Source organism: Sceloporus occidentalis, unplaced genomic scaffold (assembly GCF_023333645.1).
Source record: "Sceloporus occidentalis isolate IW3139 unplaced genomic scaffold, rSceOcc1.0.p SCAF_1, whole genome shotgun sequence".
Taxonomy (NCBI): domain Eukaryota; kingdom Metazoa; phylum Chordata; class Lepidosauria; order Squamata; family Phrynosomatidae; genus Sceloporus; species Sceloporus occidentalis.
The window spans coordinates 230563826-230590292 of record NW_028316981.1 but is presented as its reverse complement, the minus strand read 5'-3'; the positions used below and the strand labels follow the sequence as shown (position 1 = coordinate 230590292).

Here is a 26467-nt window from a genome sequence, read left to right as displayed (position 1 = left end):
TTGTCTTTCATATTGTATATTGTATATGTTATTATGCTGTGCACCGCCCTGATTGGAAGAAGGGCGGTATACAAATAAAGCATTTATTATTTATTTGTTTATGTGCTTGCTTATAAAAAGGAGGAAGTGTCATAATCTCTCTCTCTCTACACATATGCACATGTACATACGCACGCATGCACACGCTAGAGATTTATATTAACTACAACCCCAAAAGAGTCACATCTTTTGGTAAACTATTTTGTGCTATGATAGAATTTCATGTTGATGGAAAGGCTTTTGATGCTGTCATGTTCAGTTCATGGGATCTCTTTTAACCCAAGCTGCAATCCAGTTTATTTCGATGAAGGATCAGGTTTTTCTGTTTTTCTTTCATTATGCACAATATCGAAGCACCAGCAAGTAATGAACATAACTGTGTGTGTATGTGTGTGCGTGATTTTTTTTTAAAAAACAGACTAATTTCATATATCAAGCAACAGCAAATGCATACCTTTTGATATTTTGCTTTCATTACACAAGTTACTCTTTAACAAGGTCAACAATTATTCAAATAAACCAAGTCAAAAAAGTAAACCAAGTCAGCAAAAAAGAAAAAAAGAAGCAAATCTAATTATCTCTAATAACAAGGTCCCTGGTTTGCCCAAACTTCTTCCATTTTATTTTCAAGCATTCATTCTGTACAAAGAAAAGATATTAATTGCCTTAATGCCTTGCATGTAGTATCTGGCCGGCCTCTGCTAGAAAGTATCTCACCCCTCTTTCCACCATGAGGCAAATGGATGGTTTTGCCTTACCTCCCTCAGGGCCTGAGATCAAGTCCTATGATATTTCTTGTTTTCATGAGGTTACACTTCAGGGCCTAGTTAAAACTCCAGCATCACCTTCCCAACCTGCTCCAAGCAATGCCCAGTCTTCTACCCTTAACTAGCAGTATGGGAGTTTGCTTGTCAGGGCTGGGTAAGAATTTTTCAAGTCACCCCTTAATTGACCTGTAGGATAGCCCTTTTTCACTCTGAAGGAAGGCTTGTGGTTTAGGAGCTATTGGTAAACTCCCTGAGATGCCACCCTTATTGTACGTTTGTTTGTTAAGCACCATAGTTTGGAGCACCAGTCTTCTAAAACCGATTGGTTTGAGAGGCTGAAAATAGAGGCAAAAAAATGTACACTCTTGCAGGCTTTTCCCCTTCTGAATACTGTCTGGTGGGAATGGAGGGCAGGTAGAGCACTGAATTTTCTTGCCTTTTGTAAGTAGGCTGCATCAAACAAGGTACAGAATATCTTTTGGATCAGGCTTTGAGCAGTGTGATGTTGCCTGTATTTGATGACAGCATATCTTTAGCTGGGAAACCCACACTGTTATTGTGCTCACTGCAGATTTCAGGTAATGTAAATACTGATGCGTCTTAATAGAATCCAAACATTTGTCTTGTATTTTCTGGACAAAGAGACATGAGGGCAACACAACATTCAGTCTAATCTTGGTAGAATTCAAAGATATAGCCATGTTAGTCTGTAGAATCAGTACTTAGAGAGCTCTTGTTTCCAGTGCTCTCACCATGTAATCTGTTGAGACCCCTGATAAAGAAGTAGTATCAGGAGAAACAGATAGGGAGAGAATTGGGTGTCAGAAAGAAAGAGTTGAGCTGCATCTGCACTACATAAATAATGCAGCTTGACACCACTTTAGCTACAAAGGCTTAATACTATGGAATTCTTGAATCTGTAGTTTTGTGAGATACTCTGTGAGAGAACTCTGGTGCCACAACAAAGTAAAAAATCCCAAGTTTCCATAGCATTGTGCCATGGCAGATAAAGTGGTGTCAAACTGCATTATTTCTGCAGTACTGATGCAGCCACTGAATGAAGCATCAGAAAAAGAAAGAATGGAGGCAGAGAGGATAATAGTGAGAAAAAAGAGAGCCCCAACTGCAAGGAGTATTGGCTCTCCCTAGTAGTTGCCAGTGGCTTCCATGTAAATGTAACTTTGAATCCACTCCAGGTTTTAGTCCAGATTTTAAAGGAGCTATTCAAGTGTTGAACTCTATGCCCAAAATATGCTCCTTACATAGCTGCTTTAAAGTGAAAACTGAAATCTAGACCTGATTCACTGTCCCACTAGCAGGGGATCTACCAGCTGCCATTGTCTCTGCCTATCCTTGCCCTGCACCTCTGAGTGATTACTTCCAGTGAGGAAACACAATAGTAAAACAACCATTGTAGACATTCTCACCCTTTCCTCTGATATTGGGCATGGTTGTCTCCCATTTTCTATTCCTGTGCTTAATACACCACACACATAAATAAAAATTGTCACTAGAATTTTAATGTGAGAATAGTATTATATCTTTGAAATTAAATTCTATAAAACTTTCAGAGATGTGGATTTTTTGTTGTTGTTGGAGCACACTGAATGTGAAAGCAGGATGATTTTTCCAGTGTTCTAGTCTTGGCACTTATTTATTTATTTCTTCATTGGTGGAGTACCACCAAAGACATTCTTTGCATGTAAAAAAATAATGACAGTTAGGTGTCAGTAGCTAAAAAGATCTCAAGCAGCAAAACCTGATAAACCAAAGGACTGTACAGACTGCCCCTAAGGGGTGGTCTGCAGCTGCCTCTTTTAGCACCAGATTGGAGCAGCGGCAACCGCACACTGCGGCCCTGATCTCATCTTTCCGCAGTGCAAAAAAGGAGCCATGGAAAGGGAACCACAGCTGCCAGCACAGCAGCTTTTCAGCGCTCCTTTGGCACTGCATCATCTAAAAGCAGCACCAGAGGAGTGCCGTGACACTGCCAGCCATGAGGTATGGCTCATGGCATCACACCTGGGGGTCAAGTCAAGGTGTGTGCCATGTGGATGCCACACACCCAGGCCAGCCTTAATGGCTGGTCTGTATACCCTCTAAGTTCTGAAGACTATTATATATATGAAGAAATAGATAAAATATTATGAAGAATGGTTTGCCTCTGACTTTTGTAAGAAGATGGAAATCTATCAGTGTCTCTTGTCACATTACCAGATATGCTACATCTATAATCACATTTGGGTTATGTAAAACAAGAATTCACATAGCTAGATTTCTCAACAGGAATGATGGTAAGAAATTAAAATAATGGTTTTTATGGCAGAAGACTGCTGTGATGACAGTAAGCTAATTTTCAAGGCCTGAGAATTTCAAAAATGTTTTGACAACCAGCAGTGAAAAGCTTTCATCTCTTCTATAAAAGTGCTAGTCTTCCCCCCACCCCCACCCCTGCTGCTTACTCCATGCAATCATGGACTTCTCCAGATGAAGGAGAATTAGCATTACTGATTTGTTTTCCACATTATAAAGAATGATCACACATTTTCAAGACCTGTTCATTAGCTTTACATTTGCTACAACAGCAATCAACTTTTGAATGTGCCTCAGCTTAAACAGTATGAAGAATTCTAATACAATTCCTGGGATAATCTATGGAGAGGCATAAAATTCACATCACACACATCAGCTGAAGTGCTTAAATGCCTTTTAGTACTTCTCAGGTAAAGGGTTTTATTAATAAAATTCAGTTGACGTTGTTTTCTTCCCAAAGGCTTTACCCTCATATAATTCTCTTTTGAAATACCATAAAATAATGATGATATGCAATAAAGATTTATAACACCAACAACAGTGTCCTTTTATATGTGTGCTTTCCATAATAGTGGTATGTACAGAATAGAGGAAATGTGTAGAATGCTTGGTATAGGATAGTATGTGCCTGTGCAAGTTAAGGAACAGCTTGTGTGTTTCAAGGACTTCTAATTTAACTATTGTTCAGCCTTCCACACTAAGCAACACATTGTGGGTTGTGGCTTGGCACATATTTTCAGGAACACTACAGGTCTTATGCTCACCACATTCACTCCTACAGGAAGGGATAAACTATGCTCTAACCTAGGAGTAAAGTCTCAAAGTAATCTTATTACAACAGTTGTTGAATTATGAACATGCCTTTTATATAAGTGGGTTCTGCCTTCATTCTGTAATGAGACAGACTTCAGCATGCTTTCTTTTTCCAGGATGAGGAATGTGGTGCTTCTAACATGCCATGAACAAGTAATGTCACTAAAAATTGTAATATTCAAGAATGATGGCAGAGCTGCCAAGACAGAATATATTCACTTCAACTATATCAAAAATAATTTAAACCATGAAATAAGGGTCTGTCAAAGGACAGAACATTGAACTTATGAGCTCTATGGAGTTTATAACACAGGTGAAAACTGGAAGTTTAAACGGGGACTATCCTATGAAAATCACACAATTGCTACTAAAATGCTATTAAGATTTTCACACAAAGAAATCATTATTCTGGAAATAACCAATGAATATCCAGGCAATAAACAGCAGCAAATCATTTATGGGTGGTTTTTCTGGGAGTTAAAAATGGAAGGTCCTCAATGAAAACCTACACTAAATAGACAGATAAACTTATATCAAGAGTTCACTTAACTTCTAATTTCTAAGATGATTTGGATGATAAATATATTAATTAAGTGCTCAGCCTCTAACCTGAAAGATATATAGTCCAACACCATGCACTTTGCCAACACTGTATTCACCCTCTTATTAAATAAACTACTGATTAAAAGCTATGATAGTTCTGTTGGAAAAATGAATATTCCCTTTAATGCTGATGGAGTAGAAAGCCTCCCCAGCAAAGTAACAATGGATCACCATGTTTGGCACTATGCACATAATGGCAGTCATTGGTGGAAATGGAAATGCTGCTTATGTAGTAAAGTGTGTGATGTTCTATTGCAGAAGTGCCCAAAAATTACACTATTTACACTAGGAGTGTATCTACACTGTAGAAATAATGTAGTTTGACACCACTTTAACTGCCACGGCTCCATCCTACAGAATCCTGGAATTTGTAGTTTTATAAGGAAACAACACACTTTGGCAGAGAAAGCTAAAGACTTTGTAATCTACAAATCTTGGGATTCCACAGTTTGGAACTACAGCATTTAAACTAGTGGCAAACTACATTATTTCTATAGTGTAGATACAATAGGATCTTTCACAAGCCTTCTAAACACAGTAGACTAATACTCCATCTTCAGTAATGGAAGAATCTAGTGCAGGGGGACCCACTGTTGCCTTATTCTCTTCCTCATCTCATCCTGAAACATGTGTGGAAGTGATGGCTCAGAGAGATATGGTAGCAGATAATGAACAACTGGCAGTTTGTCTTGTTAGACACATTCAAATTTGTATTAAGGTGTTGTTTTATTTTGTTTGTTTTTAAAGAAATGTTTTCGTATTTCTATTTCTGAAAAGAATTGTAGAATTTTGTACTGGAGCAAGGTAAGGTTTAAAATTAGAAGAAAAAAAAACGTGTTTTAGCTTCACCAAGGAAAGGAGTTCACAAAACTATTCAGGTCCAGAAAAAAACCTGGAACAACTTTAAGCAGAATGAGCTATATATTCTTTCCTTCCTCCTCACATCTCACCCAGTAATGAATGCATGAATCTAGGTCAGTGTTCTTTAGAACAGAGAAGATTAAGGGAAAAGCTCACTGAGGTATACAATTCAGAAGGGAAAAGGAAAAACAGATACTTCAAGGCAGTTTGGAGCTAGTGTCAAATAGAAGACATGAGAAACTATGAACTAAGGTTATGGAATAAATTACCAGGGGCAGACAGAGATGTTAGCTGGCATTAAAAAAATAAGGAGAGAAAATTGGCCATTACAAGGAGGCTTAAACATTGCAAAATATAATTTCTAAATGAAATGAAGACACAAAGGACCATTATGGCAAACAGGAGAAATCACACAGGCCTTCAGATATTGTTGTACTACAGCTGCTAGCATCTCTCACCATTGGTTATGATATGTAGGGCTGCTGGGACATGTAGTTGAATAATTGTTGGAGGTCTTACTGCCTTATGGTTACTTTTGACCTATCAGAAAGCATGGAGCAATACAGATATGTGCAAAGGTACTCCCACCACAGAAGCCAACTGATCCTCTCAGGAGCCATGCTTGGTTTAGAAGTGTGCCAACCTGCAAACCTGGTCTTTCAGGAGTGCAGCACAGCCATATGCAGGAAAGACACATTGGTATTTTGATTGCTTTATGAGAAGAACAACTCTGTTCTGCACTGGGTGCCTTCATTAGAGCTGAATGCTTTTACAGAAGTATTACACAGATAAACAAGACAGACAGACAGTGAACAAGGATGTATCTTTTTTCCCCCTTTGCTAGTACCAAAGATGCAAATCATTCACCACATTAATGGAAACAGAGTTCAAACGTGAGCAACTTATCATCTGTCCTCCATCATGCCCACTATCAATCACCATCAAATCTAAGGTGGCCCTTTCTTTCTTGAAACCTGAGACAAAGAATTTCTTTGCACCCAGAGCAGTAAGCCAATCTCTCTGCTTATGCCATGTTGCGTTCTGAACCAAACTCTCCCATCTAGCCATCCCAGAAATATTAATTAAAGCCATCAACCAGTCTGGAATCCTATTGTCAATTTCTGGGACAAGTCATTTATCCTTTGTTACCTGGCCAGAAAGCTCATCACCTAGGGCTAGCATGCACGCCCACACTCTATGTATGTACTGTGTTGCCCTTGGACCTCCAAGTCTGAGCCACTCCAGATTTCCATGGTTTTCAGACAGGTAATTGAAACCCCACTGCAAACCCTAAAATTCCTCTATCCCCTTTCCACATTTCCATTCTGTTAGTTCTGTATGCTATGTCTGTGTGAATTGTTGTCTTGTGTGATTACACTCTGTAGGAGATTGGGCTTAGGGAGGGCTGACAGAGTGAGATCAGGGTGGCAGGAGGACCCAGAGGGAGTGGAGCAGGCAGGTTCCAGAGAAGGGCGACAGGTGGGCGACAGGGAGGGGTCAGAGGAGCCGTAGCTGGGGTATGAGGAAACCCATATAAGGTGTGAAGGGAAACCCCGGAGGGGGAGGAGAGATCGAGTGTGGAAAGGATGGGGAGAAAGGCTGGGAGAGGAGAAGTGTCCAGTGGTATCCTCAGCCTGGCAGGATTGCCCCATTTCTCTACAAAGCAGCCACAGGAGGCCGCAGGTGGGACCTCACCTGTCCGTTAAGCTGCTGGACCCCAGAGGGAGGGGAACTTGGAAGAGAGGTACTGAGCCGAGCGAGCTGTCCAGCCAAGGCCAGTGGAGGGAGAGTTGGAGGGGTGCTTGTGGGACGGATGACCGCTGGGAATTCGGACCCTGGCCCAGGGAGTGGGAAAAGGCAGAGCGAGAGGTGGTCGAGAAGGTGTTCAAGCAGACTGGCATGGAGCCTGATGCGTGAGCCCCTGAAGTAAGAGGCGCTGCGAGACAGGGAGAAATCGAGGATTGATGAGCCGCCAGCCCGGAGGGCCCGTATTTATGTTTATTCTGGTGCCAGGACTTTTGTTTGTAACAGTTACAAACTTTTGTTGCACAGTAAAAAGTTGCTCTGCGTGAGCTTAGCATTGCACATCCTCGCCTGAGTCTGTTTGTTCCGCGCCTATGGAGCCCTCTGGGGGTTTGCCGATGCTGGGACCCTTGGCCCCGCCCATACACTCTGAATATTTTCTAAATAAGTAAAACCTTTTCAGTTCACCCAAGACCTGAAGCCCTTCTCAGTCAGGACTAGTATACACTGATGCAAATGGTCCAAAGGTTACCCAAGCTTCTTCCTCAAGCTAATTTCCCCAACATTTGAAGTAACACTGACAGTTATTAGGGACCCTCAGCCACTCCCACCTGTCTTGGGGTAATAACATTGCCACTATTCTGTGCAACTCTGAGTCACTACTCTTGCTGCCTGCTACTACTGTTCCTGACTCCCATACAGTTTATTTCATCTCTGCTTCTGATCTTGAGCTCTCAGTCTGTAGCATCATCCTTTAATAAAGTCTTAATTTCAAAAATCTGGATGAAAATCCTGAAGCCCTGTATATCCTCACCTGAGCACAACCTTCCTTCAGTTTTATGTGGCTGTCATTGGAATCAGGACCAATTAAGGGGTTTGGAGAACAGGAGCAGTTACATTTTAAAAAGATCCTTTTGTACATGCTTATGAGCTTTTTTTTTGGGGGGGGGAGTGGTAGGATGAACACTAAATAATTGACTAACAGAGTGCACATGGTTAACAGCACAAAAATCTTGGCTCACAACTAATCTGTAGAAACAAGCTCAGTAGTAATGTTACAGTCAATGTGACAACTATAGGAAACAATAAAAAACTTCTGTGTTTCATTTGGCAGAGTTTACTCAAATATGTAAGGCATTACTTAATCTCACGGTCATCAAGAGATTAACATCCATGTGTGACTGAACCTATTCCTACCGAGTCAGTGTGACTTAGTCAAATGTGTTTCCTTTACTATGGATTGTTTTTCATGAAAAGGTGACTTACAAACCTTTCTAGTGCTTGATGCCTATTGATGTATTAATATAGGTTTTCAATAGGACAAATGCATCATATGAAAAGGTGACACTGCTGTAATACTACTTGGCAAACATGAAGGTGACAATATAACTAAACTAGAGTAGAATACTAGAGTGGAAAAATACACCTCCTGAACAATTATTCTGATCTCTGATGTTCGTAGGAACAAATAATTCCAAGTGATATGTATATGTGTGTTTGTTCAAAATAATGTAGTAAATAATACTTATTTTTCCCCAAAATGTGTTAAACAACAATCAACACATTTGTCAAGAATAATGAAAGGAACAACCCTCAAAGCTCAACCAAAGAAGCAACATGCAACATAAAATTTATGCTACTATTAGTAATTCACACTTATCATGTAGGTATATAACTTAGCAGATGACTGTTTTTCATTCCAATGTTCAGTCAGTGAAATGTTCAGCAACAAAGGGGGAATACAGACGGGCGGCTCCATGCCGTCTGTTTCTGCCCCTTGTTGGTGCCGCACCAGCCACACAGCATGGCACCGACATGCTCCCTAAAAAGGAGCCGCTCTAGGCGGCTTCTTTTTAAGGGCATCATAATGGCGCTTGTGTACTATGATGATGATGCTTCTGGCAAGTGCTATTTGAGTGCTCGGATACCCAAGCGTCATCGTTGCACGCCCTGTGTGAACAGGGGTGTGGCAAGATGGTGCATGGGCGCTGAAAGTAGGGTGGGGCATGTATGAACACCCAGCTCTACAGAGCCCTAAAATCGGCCCCAGGCCGGCACAAAGCACCAGTCTGTACCAGGCTTCAGTCTGTGCCTTGATAATAATCTTAATTAAGCAAATTACAGCAATTTTAGATGCATTTTATTGTGAAAGCAAAATTTCCCAGGTCACAGTGCTGTTGCAGCTTTGACACTCAGAACCTGATGACACAGTTATCACAGATTCTGAGGAAGTACCTACTGCTCCATTTGGTCAGGTTTCCTGTAATCTGTTTTAAATGCTGAAACCCAATGATGAAGACATGATACTTTAATTACTCCATCCTATCACATGTACCACGCACAATCTGACTATAAGTCAACCTCATGTGTGCATTGGGGGCTAGTTTGGGGGCTAAAATTGTAGATTTTGAAATGACCTGTGGATACGTTGAAGATCAAACTTAGGGACACGTAAAGGATGTAAGGGATAAAGCAAAGGAAAATGATTCCAAAGAACTTTCAAAATCCCAGCAGGCATAACTGTTTACGTTCACCCTCTAAAGAGTGGATGGATGAGGAGGGAACTATAGTAAATCATGGCTGGGAGGCAAACAGGCATATGTCATATTAAAAAAAAAAGCACACATGTCTTAAAGGATGAAGAGGCAAAGTGAAGAAAATGGCGACTATGATCTAAAACACACTGCAGAAATAATCCAGTTTGAGACTGCTTTAAATGCCTTGGCTCAGTGCTAAAGAATCCTGGAAATTGTAATTTATTGTAGAACCAGAGTTCTCTTACAGATAAGCCTAAATGTCTCACAAAACTAGTTCCCAATTTTAAACTGGATTATTTCTGCAGTGTGTTTTGGAGTTTTGTTAGTAGTAGTGGTTATAACTTTAATGTAATAACTGCCTGCTTTTAATTCAGAACAGCTGACAAACATACACAAATGTCTTATTCATATCTCTTAAAGCCTGATTCATCTCAGTGCTCCTTTGAAGAGCTACCACCACTGCCATTTTCCTGCCCAGGCATTCAAAACGGTCAGAAACAGTGCCACAGAGGAGAGAGGAGAGAGGGACGATACTTCTTTTAGGTGCTCCCAGGATGGATTAAGCTCTTGATTTTTCACCCCTTTACTCACAGAGGAGGATGATTCTTTTTTCAATAAAAGTTAAAGTACAGTGTTTGCATTGACCCATGGATGAGTCAACCCAGGTATTTGAGGATCAATTTCTACTAAAATTTCTAGACTTGTACATGAGTATATGCATTAATCTTCACCTTTGCCTATTTTTGCTGTTAAAATCTAGTAAGAGAAAATTGATTTTGTGTGTTCAGGTGGTGCCTCACTACATCAGGGAGAGATGCCTTCTGCCTTGAAGGAGGAGGATGTATGACCACTTCTGAAGATTGCCTCCCTGGACCCAGAGGTATGAGAGAACTAGCACCCAATTAATAATATTTCCTAATTGGGCAAAGTGCTTTAGCATGTGGCAGTCAAGCAGACTCTGACTCAAGTTGGACTCAAATCACTTCAATTACTCAACTCAGCAATAAATGACACTGACTCGACTCAACATTTGTGACTTGTCTATTTTTTTTAGTGACCAACTTGCTAGAGTCATTCACTTTGAGCAACAGGCAAACAGGCAGATCTTTCTCCAGAGCACAGGGTGCATTTTTTGAGGAAAACAACAAATGTGTTAGCCAATGGGCTTGAGGCAGAAGCATCCTTCTAAGACTGCTCCAATGTGCTTCTGTCTCAAGCCCATTGGCTAACCCAAGGGACACACTTTGGAATATAATATCATATCTGTTATTCACCTTCTTCTAGTTCATCCTGAAGCTTTTGAAGTTTCAGGGTTTTATCTGCTGATTTCTTTTATGTAAATGTTATTGGGCCTCTGTGTTGTTGTTTTTTAATTTCACTGGAAGCCACAAATCTGGCCAATGTCAAATTTGAATTAAGAAGTTTCCTTTGCTGGGTTCCTTTAGTCAGTGGGAAAATTGACTATAAAACTGAGCCAAGTACATAGGTAGGGCTTTGTTTACTTTATTCTTGCAGGCAATAATTAATAACTTCACTTCTTTTATCCCCAATTAGGTCTAGCTTGACACTACTTTAACAGCCACGACTCAATGTTATAGAATCCTGAGATTTGTAGTTTGTTGTGGCACCAGAGTTCTCTGACAGAGAAGGATGACTATCTCACAAAACTACAAATCCCAAGATTCCACAGCATTGAGCTATGGTAGTTAAAGCAGTGTTAGCCTGCATTATTTCTGTAGTGCAGATTAGACCTAAGGAGGCTTATGAAATTTGTTGTGAATTTTTCAATTATTTTTCACACTTTATGAAAAATCTGTTCCTGAAAAGAAAAGAAAAAAAAAACTTGTGTTTGTGGGGAAATGTTTTCATGCTGAGACTACACACACACACACACACATATGCTGACCTTGTGCAAATGTACTGTTATCTATCAAGATGTCTTTTGAAAGGGCGGGATAAAAGTACTCTAATAATAATAATAATAAACAACTTTTCCTGCAAATTCCAAGGCAACATTTTCTTGATGGTTGTCTCAATATGACTGTGACTGTCCAGTCAGGAAAGTTTTGGTATGGATATAGAAGTCCATCAAACCACTGATGACTTGCTTACTTACTGAGTAGCAATCCTCATTAAGTCTAAAGTAATTAAATGTTTTGCTCTTCCAAATGTCAAATCAAAGACACTTACTTGAAACACTTGAAACTCATAAATTACAACATTTAAACATTTCTATGCATTCTTATTCTGTTTTCTGTTCCTTTCCGACACTGTGCTAATCATTTGAGTTTTGGGAACTGCTGGGGATAACAACAATGTCCCCAAAACAGACTTTAATATTTGCTGAACTGGACCAAACTGATTTCTAATCAGTGTTTGGATTAAAACAGTTGTGCATTGTTCCAGAAAATCCCACAGCTTGTCAAAGTAATCTTTTCACAAAAGTTATTCTGGGAATACAACTGTGCTGTCATTCTTTACCATGAATTTTAACCAACATGTGAGGCACTTGTAAAAAGCTTTCCAAACAGATGTCTCATTTAGTTTCACAAGGGAATATGGAGAGTACACCACAGTACTTTGAAATACAACTGAGTGGCCTGCCTTCAAGTTTATCACATCTTAGGCATTGCAGTTCCTTTCTTCTATCTAATGTGCAAATGAGTTTGTTTTTCTTTTTTCAAAAAAGTCAGGTTATAAACTAATTTGCATGTAAATCTTGTAGCCAAATTGGGGGGATAATATAACTTTTCACTCTAAAGCCAAAAGATTAAAACTCTAAATGACTATACAAACATTCATGCTTTTCAATTACATTTTGTAATTTTTATTACTAATTACTAAATAATCAGAAATCAGTAGCATTTATAAATTCATTAAACAAGCAGACAACAGATGGTGATGCTTGTTACAAGGATGCATTTCTCTCTTGGGTTCACCAAGCTGTTCTGATTTTTTAATGGTTATTTTAATCTGATGTTCAGCATTTTCCAGGTCCTAGAAAAATATCATTTATTTGGAGAAAAAGCAGTATAGATTTCATAAATTGAAGGTACTAGCAACGGAAGAAAATGCTGATACTACTGTACAGGGTTGTTCAATATTCTATAACAATCAAAATCAATTGCACAGCTATTCAATTTTTATGCTTTTCAATTAAGGGAATAATTTACAGGACCCTAGATGCTTAGAAATCCTCTCTTTCTCTCTCTTTCTCTCTGTGTGTGTGTGTGTGTGTGTCTGTCTGTCTGTCTGTCTTGTGTGTGTGTGTGTCTGTGTCTGTGTCTGTGCTTACTGGCATAAATTATCTTAAATTTGTAACACCAGGAGTACAATATATCCAGTAAGCTTCTCTTTAGGAAGTGAAACATTTTAATGTTAGGTCACTGTATCTTCTTCGTCATTTCTTCTTTTAGGTCACTAGATTTAATATTAAACACCTAATTTAACTGTGACAAATGGGAGACTGTCTATAAGCTCAACTAGTTTGCTGGAAACCCACTTTGTCTTTTCCAGGTTTTTCACATCACAACTCATGTTAATAATCCACACCAACAACACATGGACAATTCAGACTGTGTTTTATATTTATGGAGAGAACTGTGCTTTTTACTGGGCTTCACTGAGGGGCAAGCAGACAGGCCATCCTGACTGCTGCAGGGTCGGCCTGACAGTGGCCTTTTGGGCTATCTGTTTGAGGCCAGGACCGGGGCAACCAGATGCCGCAGTCTCAGTATGGCTTCCACACACTCTCTGCATGATCTGGGAGCATGCATCATGTGCACACCCTACTCTTGGATGAGACTGACAGTGGCCCTTTTGGGCTATCTCTTTGAAGCCAGGACTGGGGCAACCAGATGACGGAGTCTTGAGGGCGACCACTGCTACAGTCTTGAATGGGTTGCAAAAAGGAGCAGTAAGAGGGGAAGGGAGACAATATTAAGGAAGGCGAAAGGGATGGCGAAAATAGTCAAAATGACAGAGAGGAAACAAGGCAAACAGTGCAAGGGCCCAACAGTGGGAGGCAAAAAAACTTGCACAGGCAGCAAGTAAAAGGGAACCATGGTCTGCGATGTCTCTACACTAATGCACAGAGCATGGGAAATAAGCAAGATGAACTCGAACTCCTAGTACAACAAAGCAAATATGATATAATAGGCATCACTGAAACCTGGTGGGATGAGTCTCATGATTGGAATGTGGAAATAGAGGGGTATAACCTTATTAAGAGAAATAGGCCAAACAGGAAAGGTGGAGGAATAGCACTATATGTCAGAGATATTTACACCAGTGAAGAGATCCTGGACATCAATCATGGAAGCCAGGTGGAGAGCATCTGGATAAGAATCAAAGGGGAGGGAAACAACAAGGGTGTTACGGTGGGAGTCTACTACAGACCCCCAAGTCAGACTGAGGAATTGGATGATATCTTTCTAGAACAGATGACCACACAGTCAGAAAAGAGAGATGTAGTAGTGATGGGCGACTTCAACTATCCTGATATTTGCTGGAAGTCAAACTCAGCAAAATCCTCAAGGCCTAGCAAATTCCTCACTTGCCTGGAAGACAATTTCATGGTCCAAAAGGTGGAAGAGGCAACAAGGGGGTCAACTATTTTAGATCTGATCCTAACCAACAAGGATGACTTGGTTAATGGGGTGCAAGTGGTGGGATCATTAGGTGGAAGTGACCATGTTCTCCTGGAGTTTGTAATACAGTGGAAAGGAGAAGCCAGGCATAGTCAGACACGCATCCTAGACTTTAGGAGAGCGGATTTCAGTAAACTTAGAGAAGTATTGAGGGCGATTCCATGGTCAGAAATACTAAAAGATAAAGGAGTTCAGGATGGATGGGAGTTTCTCAAAAGAGAGATACTGAAGGCACAATTTCAAACAGTTCCAGTGAGAAAGAAAAACGGGAGGTGTCTCAAGAAACCAGGATGGATGACTAACGAACTTTCAACTGAGCTGAGTTTGAAACGGAACATGTATAAGAAATGGAAAAAGGGGGAAATCACAAAAAAGGAATTCAAAGAAATAGCAGGCATGTGTAGGGGTAAAGTCAGAAAAGCTAAAGCGCAGAATGAACTCAGGCTTGCTAGAGAGGTTAAGAACAATAAAAAGGGCTTTTTTGGATATGTCCGCAGCAAAACGAAGAAGAAGGAAACGGTAGGGTCACTGCGTGGAGAAGATGGCAAAATGCTAACAGAAGACAGAGAAAAGGCCGAATTACTCAACACCTTCTTTGCCTCAGTCTTCTCAGAAAAGGCAAAGGGTGCTCAACCTGAGGATAATGGAGCAGAGGACAGAATAGGGGCATTTCAGCACAGAATAAGTAAAGAGATAGTAGAGGAACACCTTATTAATCTAAATGAATTTAAGTCTCCGGGACCAGATGAACTCCATCCAAGGGTATTAAAAGAACTGGCAAATGTAATATCGGAGCCATTGGCAATAATCTTTGAAAACTCCTGGAGAACAGGAGAGATCCCAGCAGACTGGAGGAGGGCAAACGTTGTCCCCATCTTCAAAAAGGGGAAAAAAGAGGATCCCAACAATTATCGTCCAATTAGTCTAACATCAGTACTAGGAAAGATTCTGGAGCAGATCATTAAACAGAGAGTCTGTGAACATCTAGAAGGCAATGCCATAATCACAAAAAGTCAACATGGGTTTCACAGAAACAAGTCATGCCAGACAAACCTAATCTCTTTCTTTGATAAAATTACCAGCTTGGTAGATGAAGGGAATGCTGTTGATATAGTATATCTTGATTTCACTAAGGCCTTTGACAAGGCTTCCCATGACATACTTGCAAACAAGCTTGTAAAATGTGGGCTAGACAAAGGAACTGTTACATGGATCTGTAATTGGTTGACCGGCCGAACCCAAAGGGTGCTCAACAATGGCTCCTTTTCATCCTGGAGAGAAGTGACCAGTGGGGTCCCACAGGGCTCTGTCCTGGGCCCAGTGTTATTCAACATCTTTATCAATGACCTGGATGACAGAATTGGGAGCATACTTATCAAATTTGCAGATGACACCAAATTAGGGGGAATAGCTAATACCCCAGAGGACAGGATCAAGATTCAAAATGACCTGAATAGACTAGAAAGCTGGGCCAAAGCTAACAAAATGAAATTCAACACAGAAAAATGTAAGGTATTGCACTTAGGGCGGAAAAATAAAATGCACAGATATAGGATGGGTGACACCTGGCTGAATGAAACTACATGTGAAAGGGATCTAGGAGTCCAAGTAGACCACAAATTGAACATGAGTGAACAGTGTGATGCGGCAGCTAAAAAGGCCAATGCTATTTTAGGCTGCATCAATAGAAGTATAGTGTCTAGATCAAGAGAAGTAATAGTGCCACTGTATTCTGCTTTGGTCAGGCCCCACCTAGAATATTGTGTCCTGTTCTGGGCGCCACAATTCAGAAAGGACATTGAGAAACTGGAGCGTGTCCAAAGGAGGGCGACAAAAATGGTGAAGGGTCTGGAAACCATGCCCTATGAGGAACGACTTAGGGAGCTGGGGATGTTTAGCCTGGAGAAAAGAAGGTTAAGAGGTGGTATGATAGCCCTGTTTAAATATTTGAAAGGATGTCATATTGAGGAGGGAGCAAGCTTGTTTTCTGCTGCTCCAGAGAACAGGACCCGGAACAATGGATGCAAGCTACAGGAAAAGAGATTCCACCTGAACATTAGGAGGAACTTCCTGACAGTAAGGGCTGTTCGACAGTGGAATGCACTCCCTCGGAGGGTGATAGAGTCCCCTTCCTTGGAGGTCTTTAAACAGAGGCTGGATGGCCATCTGTCAGGGATGCTTTGATTTGGATTTCCTGCATGGCAGGGGGTTGGACTGGATGGCCCTAGTGGTCTCTTCCAACTCTACGATTCTATGATTCTATGATTCTATGATTCTAAGAAACTGCTCCTTTTCTGGTCAGCCCCGGTTTGGCTTCCACACAATCTCTGCATGATCTGGGAGCATGCTTCATGTGCACACCCTACTTCTGGATCGGTCTGACATTGGCCCTTTTGGGCTATCTGTTTGAGGCCAGAATCTCTGTGAAGACTGGTAGAATGGATCAAGTGATATGAACTCATTGAAAATATTCTAATTTATTAATCATTCAAGTTCTACAGTGGTTGATAATGAAACAAAATTAAAGATATAAAACAATAATTAAAGGCTATCCCAGGCTATACAAAAAAAGTTATTCAAGTCCAATTTTAAGCAAAGGATGTGGCTTTATTTAACTAAACAGTTCATATGGCAAAGAAAAAGCCTTTGTCTGTTTACCAATATGAATATCTCACTAAGTTTGCCTGCACTTGACTGCTAAACATCCTGACATGGCTGTTGTTCATGGTGTTTGACCTTGTTTTCATGAATTTTGTTTCCCCCTTCATAAATGAAATATAACAGAAAAAGATTTGTAGCAGCATTGTGATTCATTAATTGTTTTATTAATTCAGCTAGTCATCTAGTACAAGATATCAAATGTGCATACCTTTGCATCCTATTTTTTGCTACTTGCATCTTCTGTGAAATGTAAATTATGAGGAAAAAGTGGCTGACTAATCTAAATTTCTCAATTTATTCATGTTCGGTAAAAAGCTATTCATCAGCTTAAACTCTGCTGCACGTTCAAATCAAATCTTAACCACTTGGGAGGAAACAAAATTGTACTTCTTCCCTAATGCAGAAAAAGATAAACAGATTTCCAGGTAAGTCTACATTCTGAGATATCAGTGGATTCATCAGCAGGTTTTACTGTGTCCTAAAGAAATTCCTATGCAAAGTCTCACACCTGAAAAGAAGCTTGAGAAATCTATCATTATAAAAGTTTTAATGTGGTGATGTTAATTTTATTCTAGTTTGATAAATAACTATATTTTGACCAATCCTCCATTGCCCATGCAATAATACTATTATCTCTGCCTAATGTTATTCAAACTCTTCCCTAGCTTCCTATCCTAAATCTGCATTTCTGTAATTCTATAAAGGAGTAGATGATATTATATGTGCAATTAATATTCAAAACATTCATTCAACAGAAAGCACCACTTGATTTCATTTTTCTGTGACGAAAAAATGCTTTACAAAGGATATACAAAAATGGCTGATACTATCACTCAGCTGGAACAGTGTATTGAAACTATGGCTTGAAACATATGAGCCAAAAATGGTGTCCACTGCCATGCCGTAGCAATTCACCCTGTGGCTGCAGCAACAGCATGCGCAGATCTGGGCCGCCACCACAGTTTTGAAATGGGCCGACATGTTTGGCCCTGTTCTCTGAGGTAGACATGGGTCTTGCACCTTTTCCCTTCACAGTCGGATGTGTGTCATCTAAACACTATGTCTTGAACACAGCCGGAAACTGGCCTGTCTGTTTTGGACCATAGGCGTCTCAATATGATTGTTCATAAAGAATTTTGTTTGGTTTGAAATGGTTAATGTTTCTTCAGATGGATGCATCAGGTTTACCACATTCAAACCTTTTTAATGTGTACTAGGTCATAATTCTGTGCTCATTTGAAATGTTCTCTTATGCTCTCTTTCACTGAGACAATAGAGACTATTGTCTACAAACACATGCCATTTTTGGTACAAGACACTTTTTTATCTTTTATCAGTGGCATGTTGTCAAAACCTTTCTTTTCTAATATCTTGCTCTGATCTGAAATAGCAAAATGCCTTTGCTAGAGGGGATGTTGCATGCCTGCATAAAAATAAAAGATATAAGATCAAGAAATATTAATTGAGCGTAACTCATAATTTAAGTTTATATCCTTTTCTATTTCTTTCTTTTCCTTTCTCCAACATGTCAATATGTGCATTCTGTGAAGAAAAAAAAATTGTCAAGTGTGGAACTAAGGCTTACCAATACCCAGAGTACAACTGTTTGTCTCATATGGTCATACAGTATTTACTGTATTTGTGTATTATTTAATTTAAAACATTCTAATACCCAATAATCCAAGTTCCACAGTGGTTTACAATTAGTGAAACCACACTAATAACTACACCCATTACGTAAAGGTAAAAACATTCAGAGACATGCCTTGCTAGTCTTAAATATCAGTATGCAAAGGGTTCTTGTAACATCTTAGAGACTAGATTAATTGATTAAGTTATAGCATAAACTTGCACAGAGATAGAACATGTCTGCATGGGCCAAAAGGGCAATTCCCCTCCCCACTAACAGTTCTGTTTGGAATGGCCTGCAGCAGCAGTCGATGCATAGGGTAGCCTGGCAGGATGCCCATGCAGACAGTCACTAAGGCACAGAAATGGAGACCAAGATAATGGGGACAGAAGAGGGCAGCTGCAAGCCTAGGATATATTGTGTTGCCCCTGGAGTACCCTGATTCACGCAGATAAAACCTTGGTGTATACAAAAGTGTTCACTCCATACATCTGAGGAAGTAGACCAACTATGCTATAACTTCTTTCATTCAGAGATGCTATAAGATTCCTTTGCATTAAATGTATTGTTAAACAACTCAATAAATAAATAATTATATCTTAAGCTCCTTATATTGAATCAGATAATTGGTCATTCCAGGGCAGGATACACACCGCCATATAGTACGTATTGTATACATACTAGGGTTAGGAAGGGGCGGTGCTTCCGCACCCCCCTAACCCTAGTACGTATACAATACGTACAAGATGGCGGCGCCCCTTCCACATGGGCGCTGCCATCTTTACGTACTGGATGCATAGCATCCAGACGTGTCGCGGTGCCTATGATGTTGCGAATGCGCCAGCGGCGCCTCGCGACATCATCAGTGCGCCGCGAAAAGAAGCTCCAAAATGGAGCTTCTTTTTTGCTCCGCGTGGGAGCCGCACGGTTTGGCTGCTGCAGCTCCCGCGCGGAGCAAATGGCGCCGGCGGGGGAGCGCCGCAAAGCGGCGGTTTGTATCCCGCCTAGCTCAGCAACTTCCATAATGATTGGCGCAGCTCCCTAAAAATTTACACAGGATCTTTCCTTGTCCTGCTTGGAGAGACTAGGGATTTTTTGTTGGAAGATTTTTGCATTCTCATTCCCCCTTCTTAGATAGATATGGATTTTCTGCATGCAAATTCTTCTCTCTCTCTCTCTCTCATTCAAAATGGATGGCGCTGAAGTGGCGGCTTGACACCATCTCTTTGAATGCCAGGTTGGGGCTGCAGCAACCACACACCATGGCCCTAACCTGGCTTTTTGCTGGGGCAAACAACAACAAAAAATGGCAAAATTGTGATTTTTAGAGCAGAATTAGGATCTTATGATTGTTAACAGATGCAGATTTTGCATTCATCTGCAAACAGTGTGACCCAATGCAATCAAAAAGACTGTTCAAATTTATGGCATCACAGATTTGGCCATCGAAGTTTGGAAAATATAAAGAGACTGACCAATCAAGAACTTGCAAGAGACTTTAAATTCAAAGCATGACCCAACAATGAAAAGTGTATACTGTAGAATGCTTGAAAGCAAAGGCCACTAAAGCTCCACACCCTCTAGTTACTGAGAGGCAACCCAACACCTTTGTTTGTTTGTTTGCAATGTGTTATACCACTGACCTATGGCTGTTACAATACAATTATATAACACAGCCCCCAAAAGAACAAATTAGAAATCAAAAAAAGAAAAATAGTGGAGCAGTGGTTGACTCTCAAAGGTGAACATTTATAGGAAACTGGTCATATATCCCTAGAAATGGAACTCCATTAGCATTGGCACATTTTGTTCCTGGTGAACTCTAATAGTCACTCTTCACCAACAGCCCAGTATAACATGGATACAGCAGAGTGTTACATCACTAGATAGTTCTTGGAAGGATCGGTGGCTGAACCAGTGATGTGCTTTGCCACACTGGGTTTACAGTAGTAGACAAAATTTGCTGAACCGGTGGACCTAACATTCATAAACATGATACTTGCTGAGACTTCTGTACAGCTGGACATGTCTAAAGCATCTTGGTAGCAAGAGATACACTTATAAATTAGTAGATGGTTGAGTCCTATTTTTATAGATATTGTAGCTAAGACATCAGTGTTTATGATGTCCACTCTCAGACCTGCTCCAATTATTATTTTCTTCCTCATGATGGCCAATTATTAATGCCTTTATGTGTGTGTTACTTTAGAATCAGTTTCTGAGTGTGTCAAGCCTGAAAAGCTTTTCACCATGAGACACAGGTGAGATTAAACACACCAGTGCCTCACTATCACACGAGTGCCTCCCCCACTGCTGCCAACATCACTTTAGTATTATATCTGGCCTGAAAACAAAGGAAATGGGACTCTCTGAAGAACAAAAGCACAAACCTACTGAGGTTCTTCAAAGAGATAGCCATTCAAAAACCTCAGGCTGTGTGAACATCTTAGAGTTAAGCACTACTGGTAAGCTGTCTAGGGAGATTGCTTGTGTTGTGATCTCCCAAGACAGGCCAAACACAGTGTCTGCCTCTGATACCCTACTGTTACCCTATGGACCCCGGCCAACCTTTGATATCAACGACATTGCATTGGTTGCCCTGCCATTTCCACACATCTCTAGCCTTTCTTCCTCCTGGGCAACCTTCTAGAATTCCTGAGAAATTGCTGCAGGACACATTTCATCCTAAAAATATGCCTGTTTGGGCACCTCCAATTCAAACACAGTTGAGTTCAGACAGCTATTCTGTCCATTTCTCCCTTGACTCTTCAGCACACACAGGCCAGGCCAGGTCTTGGCTGCATACTGAGCCAGACTCATTCACTCTGTCCCCTGAGCAGAGCTCCATACCTTAACCCAGTAATGTACTGTCCTCTGCTAAACCTTCTAAATAGCTACCAGGTACCTCCTTTATATTGTTAGTTTGTGTGTGTGTGTGTGTGTGTGTGTGTGTGTGTGTGTGTGTGTGTGAATGTGTATTTTTTTGTGAAAGTTGATTTCTCCTTTGCTGTTAAAGATAAAACAACATCCAGAGCTTACATTGTAGAAGTTCGGTTTGACCCCAGGTCTGACCCCAGCTTTTTAGTTACCCAAAGCCCTCTCACAGCCTTCATTTGAGCAAATTATATCCCCCTATTTGAATATTGATTGTGAGTGCCCTCTGGGACCCTTGCTTTTTGGGTAAAACTGCAACAGCCATGGATCAGCCAGGGAAGCTACAACAGATTTCCGGACTCTTTCCGCCCTCCAAACATCTAGTACCAAAATGATTATGCAGCCAAATTAAAAGTTGGCTCTCCACACACACACACACACACACACACACACACACACGGAGAGGAGAGGAGAGGCAGAGAGGAGGTGGAATCTTGCTATCCTATTATGGCTACTACAAAGAATAACAAGATGTGTTAAAATCAGTAAAGCTTTGGAATGAGCCTATGCCCCTGTACAAACAGGCACCCAAGTACGTACTCCATACGTACTAGGGTTGCCTGAGGGCATCTCTTTTAGACACCCGCAACCCTAGTACCTACGGAGTATGTACAAAAAGGCAGTGCCTTGTTCACACGGGTGCCGCCATTTTGACGTAATGGACGGCTAACATCTGCACATCGTGGCACCCAGGTGACATTGCAAGTATGCCAATGGTGCACTGCGGCATCACTTGCCACTTTTGCAGCTTCTTTTTCCGCCGCTGGGAAGTCTCGCCGTTTGGAGGCTGAGGCTTCCCGCCAGCAGAAATGGAGGTGGTGGCAGACTGCCCTTTTTGGGTGGTCTGTATCCCGCCTATGTGACCTAAAATGTTTCTTTAATTAAAAGAAGACTATTAACACACCAAACTTCTACTAAGAGAAAACTTTCCTTTTAAAATAAACCCTGTATTGTACAAGATTCCCAGAACTGTGGATCAGATTCTGTTTCATTCTCGCTCTAAGACATCCAGACACAAAGATTCCCCAACTTTAGATTCTCTCGCCTTCTCTACTTTCCCCAAAATAGAATGAATATTACAGAGAAGTATTGCTGTTCCCTCTTCAATTCTATCTGTAAATCTCTCCCCCCCCCTTGAAATTTGTATACAAGTTTTACTTTAAGGCCTAATTTTATTGGTTTTCTTCTCTCTATCCTTTTTCTTCTGTGTCCATGTGAACAGTACCATAGCAAAGGAACTATAGCTTGTGGAAAACCAAAATTGGGAAATATTTATTAATCAGTTTCAGAAAGGACAGATTATTATTTTTTCTGCAGAAAGCAATATTCCATTTATATGACCACACTTTGATGCTGCATTTACATATGTGATCACATTTTAATCTGCAAAATGTTGGAGGCTATGACCTCTTTAGAGATTCTCAAAACTTGACATTTAGAAAACTGGCAGCTCTAAAGACCCAAACATAGCAACATGATTTCTCCACCTTAGTAGGAGTGTGTCAGTGTGTGTAGGAAACAGTGAATTTGCCACTTATGGCAGTCTCATGCCCGACATGGCCACCTCATTTTGTCTAATGGCAGAGAGGAACCTCTGCTTATCACATTACTTTTAGGGATGGGAATATCTTGAAAATGGCATATAGCACAGAGGATCCTCAGCTAAGAATCCTGCAAAATAATTCAGGATGATTGTGTGTTGTTATCAGATAGGTGAAGTGACTTGAATGTCATTTATCCTTCCCTATCTGGGAAGAAAGTATATGAAAATGGCATATATCTTTCTTGGGTCTTTCTTGGGAAGATTTGAAAATATCAGAACTATAGTTCAGGATGCTAAGAAATAAAATTTAATGGGGGGGGGGGGGGGAAGGTTAAGATCTCTGTGTTTTTCCCCCCAATTATTATTCAGATGTTATCAAAGTAAGAAAAGCTACCTTGAACCGGCATAAATACTGTTTAAGCATATAGGCTGACACAGGTTGAAAAGCTTGAATATCACATTTTCCCAAGCAAATCCCAAATATTAAACCTTCCCAGACCCATACATTACACTCTACTCTTATTTTTCCTGTTCTTGTTCATGAGTAAGAGAACCAGGCAAGAGAACCTAACTCTGGCACAGTCCTTGAATCTAGAAATGGAAAGAATATTCAAAAGCATTTGAATGATTTCTTGAGTGTTGGGAAACCTTAGTGAGAAGAATCCTGGACTAGTGAGAATCTTCACAATGTGAGATTAATTCGGGGGGGGGGGGGGTGTCACAATTTCTTTGCAAAGAAAACAGCATCCCTATTTCCTGCTGAGAAAATGCTGTTTTCAGCATGCAAACACAGAAAATGTGAAATTTGTGCAACATAAGACTGAAACTCCGAATAATCTGCATAAACTGCAATTTTTAAAGACTTTCTCATAGTGGGAAGAAAATTGCTCCAATTTCTCATTGCTTCCTCCAAGAACAAAATTAGCAAAAAAATACACCCCTACTTATATCTATCTTCAAAAGCACTGTTATAAAAGAAGACTAGTAACACCATTTATTGCCCTTAGAAGCTGGACCTGGCACTCACAAAAACAGAAACAAAAACCTTCTCTTTCTATGACCAAACCAGCCTTGGCATTTTTTCTTATAGAAAAAAAAATAGGGAGAAATGTATAAATTAAACTATCTGCATCTCTGCATCCCTATGACTCTCTAGGACTCAGATCATGATGATGGCTTCAGATTTAAATTTAGTCCAGTTCAAAAGAAGCCTGCTTCCATTTGTGCACCTCCTTAGTAAGACCAATTCGGTACTGCACTCAGGATTCTTTCAACCCAGCAGACATTACTTATTTATACTACAATGTAATAAATAACCACTAAGATATTTTGCCAGGCTTTGAAAAGTGTTTGAAGAATTTTTACATGAAAAATGAGACGTTTAATAATTTAAATATTATGCCCAAATAACCACAATGAGGCACATTCTACAACAAACAGATCAGACTATGTGTGGGTCACAATACAGAGTAACTTTTTTTAAAAATGAAAAATAAAACACTACATCACACCAAGGGGTCTCCTTGGGGCCCTTTTTGGTAACTGATTTCTATTTGAGAAAACTCTGTTTCCATTTAACAAAGCTGCATGTTTCCCACAAAATTTATACCTCCACCATTTTTGATAAACTATTTAATAATGACAATATGATTCACCTTCCCTCATGCAGGCAGGTATTTATCAGAAAAGTCCTTGTGCAGCATGAGTACTAGAATTATCTTCCTGGGGTACATTAGCTCTAAGTCTTAGTATTTTGTTGGAAGATTTATAATTTTTAGGTCCCCAAAATTCTCATTTTCTTCCAAAATCTCTCTTCTTTATATTACAAAGTTACTCTTGACAGATGTGCCATGTTTTTGTTGAGAGTATTAGAGAATTAAAAAAAATGATTATACACACACATACACACAGGTGTTACACTTCTAGAAAACAGTTTTCTTTATTTTTTTTATTATTATCTGCTTTATTTATTTATGCTTTGGATCATTATTGTTTTAAGGAACCCCAAGAATATTTGTCATTTGGATGTCATATAAATCAAACCAACCAAGTATTACTGCAGGTGTTATAGTTATTCTTCCAAACCAAGCCACTAACATTTGCAGTTGTTAAATGAAAATGTAGCTATTCCTATCCTCCAGTATTTAAAACCACAGTTTTTCTACCTGGGTCTTTTAAACTTTTTCACCATTTTGTTTTGCTTGCCTTTGCCTTAATAAATAAGTTAAATAAGCAAGAGCTCTCTAAGGAGAAATACTGCCCAGGTAACAAGCTACACTATTGACAGCCTTGTAAGGCTCTTTGATTACTTTTTGTCTTCAGCTATTGATCTGTTGTCTTCTAAATGCTTCCTTCCTTTGTACCATCCCCACATGTCACCTTACTATAAAAACTGGCAGCAAGAGATGTAGGGCAGGGGGAGAGAAAAGAGAGAGATGGGAAGGAAAGACAGAGAGTGGGAGTAAAGGTAAATGTGATGGAAGTATTTCATTAGGAAAGGCTCGTCTCTTAATTTAAGCATCAGAACTCAGGTTATTTAGTAGGAAAAGGCAGCAATCTTATCAAAAGGCTGAAACTAAAGGCACTAACCTAGAAGCAAGCATTGTTGGACACAATGCGATTTACATCTCAGTAAGCATTTATAGGTTTGCACTGTAAAATAGTAAATCAATAGCTTTTATTGCACCAGTTTCTACTGGTGAAACATTCAAAGGAGAGGAACTAGGGCACAAACTTCATTTGAATTTTCTGGGCCTGGGCCTGAATTAACAGGTATTAAAGAGTTCTTGAAGATTTTACCAAATAGCTCAGTGTTGACAATGAAAAAAAATGCAAATTCTACATTGGGGATTATTAGGAATAGGATCAAAACCAAATTTGGCTAGTAATTTAAAGCCTTCATAGATTTACAATGCAGTTGAATATTTATGTGGCTGTGTTTTATGGTGTTTTCTCTGGTGTGTAGTGGAAATACTTTGTGTAGTAAAATGTAATCAAATAATCACATTTTCCATTTAGCAGGAGGGAGGGGGAAAAATTACTAGCAGGACCTAAAAGATTGTCCTCTTAAGGTGTAGGGGGAGTGGATAGAAAGAATTATGTTACATTCCCTAATAACAGTAGAATTACTTATTTCACACAGTTCTTCAACAATAGAGGCACAATTATCTTTTGTGATACTCACAAAGTAAACATATGTTACAGTGGATATGAGATCATGTTCTTACAGCGAAATATAATTTGTTAATATGACCAAATGCAAGTAAAAACATATTACTTTGCCTAAGTTGTGACAATTATTAAGAGGTCACCCAGCAGAACCTATCTGGTTGGTAACTAGGTCATTGAAATCTAACCTAGATGAGCACAGGGTA

At 40.0% G+C, this 26467-nt stretch overlaps 1 protein-coding gene across 11 annotated transcripts in view; it reads right to left on the bottom strand.

The window, feature by feature from the left end:
- PTPRD (protein tyrosine phosphatase receptor type D) overlaps nucleotides 1-26467 on the bottom strand; it is a 1452104-nt gene that overhangs the window by 1107068 nt on the left and 318569 nt on the right. The window lies entirely within an intron of this gene.